Genomic DNA, 4,226 nt, shown 5'->3' with positions numbered 1-4,226 from the left:
CCGGGGGCATTTGAAGCATAAAAAAAACAAATAAAATTAAGACAGGCATTAAAACATTTTTGACGACGACCGGTTTTAATGTGCTAGCATGGTCAGGACAATTTGGTGGTACTCGGTAATTTCCTGCTTGGCTTTGGTGTAAGGAAGCAGCCTTTGCCAGTCACGCAAAGCTAAAGCTAGTTTGATTATTGTCTACATACATATACTATGTACATGCATACCACCGTTCCGTACCAAAAAGCTGTGGATGAACTGACTTTTTTCCTATAATATGAGTTTATTATTTCCTTTGGATCAGTATCCTGCATGAACCAGTGTCTATCTGGATAGCGCTTCTTCAGGAAGGACAGCAGGCCGTCGTTCAGAATGGTGTCAGTAAAGAACTCTTTGCGCATGATGCCGTCGAAGATCTTACTCTTAGTTGCACCGTGCCAACTTATGCCAGCCCAAATGTGCAGTTTGTAGGGTTGCTTCGGTTTTGACTTCGAGCAACGTTTACTGCCATCAAATGTTCTGCAAAGTCATTCTGGAATTGCGGTCCATCTCCACAGTTGATTCATCTGTGAAGATGACATTTTTTAAGTCATCATTTCTGCGCAGACCCTCTAGAGCATACTGCAGCTTTACTCGGTTCTTGAGCCTGATCAGCTGACAGTACCCAATGCCAGTGTGGACCCATCGTAGTTTTCTCCAGGCATGCTTGATGACATTGATGTGGAAGAGAGTTCCCGTGGAAGAGAGTTCTCGTCTTGTGGTGTAGAACTTTCTGAATGTCGACAGAAGTCACTTCATCACATTTTTTCAACTGGCAACTCAGCGGTAAGGTGTGCTAAAAGGCAAATTTGTGCATTGTACAGGATGTATAAAAAAAGGTTATCCCATTCGTTGAGCCAAGAGTCTCTGAACCTGACTCTAACAGTACTGGTCGATCCTGATTATTTTCCTATTGAGCGGGCATTTGGACTTGTCATCCACATGCACTTTGACCATTTGCTCCACCTCAGTGCCGTCTATTCATTCTTCTACAAATTAGCGCTTGATTTACTCTCCCTGATTACTAATGAAGACCTTTGAAATACATGCAGATGTTAAAAATATAAATCTGAATAAATGTGAAATACAGCGTTTCACAAGTAACATGTTTGGGCCAAACCATCCTAATTACCATAGGCGGTGCATGGTAACAGAAGTTCTCAACCAAACGAACTGTACTTTGTCTCAGCTGGTTGTATTTGCTTTGAGAAAAATGCCACGGGCTGCCAGTCTCTATGTATCATCTGCTGGAGCACGCCACCAACAGCAACATCCGATACCTCATCAGGGTGAGGATGCACCGACGAACGGCATATTTCCACTACCTGTGCCAATAAATCAAGAATTGATCTATAGGAAATATGATACCAAGATCTCCCAATTCGGTCCAGTTCATGTAGTTTTTGTATCAGAGCCTGTTTTGCGAAGCACACATCTTTCATCTTAATCCCTCTAGCCCATAAAGTCTAATTCACAGGCACAGTTAAGTAATTCATCAAAGCAAAATTACTCCCGACTATTTCACAAAATAGGCGCAAGAACAAAACTGCTTAAGCGAATCAGGCGACCTTGGTATCAAATTCCTTATATATTAATTCCTTATGCATTGGTGTAAGTTGTTTGGGCCTCAGGGTAATGGAAGTATGCAATTCGGTGGGTTTTTTTTTTGGGGGGGGGGGCAGTTAACATCAGCTACCTTCGCTGCTTAATTCTTCTAGAAATTGGAGAAGGTACCGTACATGTAAGCATAACATCCACTTCCTGGAGTTGTTTAGTTGTTTACAGGTAGTTTACAGTAGGTTCAATTAAATCTTCAGGTTGTCATGTATTCCACACTTTGCTGTCCCGCATGAGAAGCCTCCCACTCTGCGGGTTTTCTTGGATCATTTTGAGCACATCGTACATGCCAAGGCCATCCATAAACAATGGATTCGGTCTTGAAATGCAAATCAGTTCATGTATTATACTCCTATAGATACTAAAAATATAGATACTAAAAATGCATTGAATAATACAACTGAAACTTGACCCTGCCACACTCTCGCATCTGTCCCCAGCATGACAATAAAAAGAACTGAATACAATTAAAACAACAAACATAAGCAAATATACACAATTCACTTTAATACACAATTGAGGACATTTTCGTCAACCACGCACTAGACAAATATAATGCTATCAGGGTCCTAGGCCCACATCCCGAATGCCCATAAATCTGGGTCACATTGATGCCAACCTCTGCTTGTAACGCAGGTCCTTCTAGCCAACCATAAACTGTGTGGCCAACATCCTGTCATGGCTCTTTTCCTCTTCCGTGGACTTCTGTCCATGGCGTCGCCTCGCCTCTTCAACTTCTCTCAGTGTGGACGCTTATGCGATCTCGTATCCAATTGGAGTGTCATTCCCCTGCTGTAGCCTGGCAAAGAATCTAGCCATAGGAGACAGGGCATCTTGTCCTCCCCATACTCCTGAAGGAGCTCTGCAAAAGCCACTTACGCGTTCACGCCGTTGGGGGTCCTACTTTCAAGATTGAGCAGAACATCCCTCGCCCTTCCTCCATTGTGTCGTACCTCATGTAATTGGAGGACTCCTCGGGTAGTTCTTTGGACTCGAGGAGAAACCTGACATCTCGAATCCAGCCTTCCAGGTGGGGGCCATGTTTTTCCTTTGCTGGTAACTGTTTGTACACTCTTTACTTGGTGAGTGGTGAGCATCCTTGGCTGGTGACTAGGGGCTCTCTGTCTTCAGGTCCAGCTGGGACGAGGTCAAAGTCGGCGAGGTGTAGGGGTGATGGTCACTGGTTGACGGGTTGGCTGGTGGTGCTGAGATGGATAGCTGTCTGTTTCCCTAACCATAGGGGATTGATGGGAAGGAGAGGTCTCACTGTAGGAATATGGCGTTAGTCTTGGAGGAGTGCTTGGTGTCATGGGTATTGGCACCAACATCTTTGGCGTCTCTGCCATTTTTTGTGTGATTAGTCATAGTGCTCTTGATTGGCACCATGAATTCTTTGTATGTAGATGCCTCTGTACTCGAGATAGATCCGATGGTTTCATCAAAAACAGGTCGCAAGTAATTATGTATGACCGCTCTAACATTCTCTCCCATGCACAACCATCGAATCTCGTACAGCTAAAAGGAAAAAAAAAAAAAGCTAAAATGATCTTACTTTTTGCAACATGTAAAACATGATTTGAAATTTAAACACAAAGTATTATTTTGTAGATTTGTGTAAGAAACAATAATCACCAGACATCACAGCATGATAAATAAAACAAATTAACAAACCCTCTTGAATTTCAAAGTTGAGTATGATGGGAGGGCACCCTCATCGTTATCATCAGTATCAACTCTTCCAACATAAGTCGCTGCTAAGATGGCTGTCATATTCTTAAGTTTTGCCAGCCTATTTGGTCAGTTGTTGATGTGTTGATATACTGTGGACAGTAACAAGTTGTTTTGCACCTGTTACTTCCTTCACTGCCTGGCTCACAGCTAGGTTTAGCCTATGGCAAACGCATATGGTCTTCGGCATCATCATTATCCGAATCAAAATATGGGTCTTCAATGGTGGCTTCATTCTGAAATAAAGTTGAAAGTTGTTGCAGCTGTCATAATGTTTCTAAGGATGGACAACTTGTTTCACAAATTTCTCAGTCTCTTCTGAATTTAGGCGTGATGGTGAGTTAACTTCTTCTTTTAGAAGGCCCTTTTCTTTCGTTTTGAGTGCTTGGTCTATACGCCTCTTGTCTGTAAAACATTGGTATCACTTCCTGTGGTGTCCATACGCATTTCTCTTATTTACATCAAATATGTATATGTTAATGTAAATGTGCAAGAGCCTCGCCTTTAACTGTGAATTGCGGTATGTTCTGATGTCAATGCACTCTCTTTTTCCCACTATGTTTAGGAACAGTTTGTTGAGAGTGTTCTTGTTCACGATCTCCCCACCAGCAGTGATCTTCCTCGTAATCACCTCATCGCAAAAGCAAGAAAACGATTCTGATAGATATCTACCAGAAGTCGGCCTACCCTCACATGTGCATTTTGTGTACTGCTTGTAGCACGAAGCATGGTAGTGGATTTCAATGCACACAGGGTCAAGGCCCTCGTTTTGAAGCAGAACTCTGTGATCATTTTTAAGCCCTAGCAGCCTCTAACAGTTTGGAGGCATCAGTCTCACATATCACCAT

The 4,226-nt window shown here is 42.7% G+C and overlaps 1 pseudogene; it reads right to left on the bottom strand.

Moving 5' to 3' along the window:
- Positions 1-504: 504 nt before the first annotated feature.
- On the bottom strand, positions 505-2,996 carry LOC119727791 (annotated as a pseudogene).
- Between the last annotated feature and the right edge of the window lie 1,230 nt (positions 2,997-4,226).

The sequence above is a fragment of the Patiria miniata genome, unplaced genomic scaffold (genome assembly GCF_015706575.1).
Source record: "Patiria miniata isolate m_02_andy unplaced genomic scaffold, ASM1570657v1 HiC_scaffold_20, whole genome shotgun sequence".
Taxonomy (NCBI): Eukaryota; Metazoa; Echinodermata; class Asteroidea; order Valvatida; family Asterinidae; genus Patiria; species Patiria miniata.
Note: the sequence above shows the minus strand (reverse complement) of the source record. Positions and strands in the feature narration are given on the sequence as shown.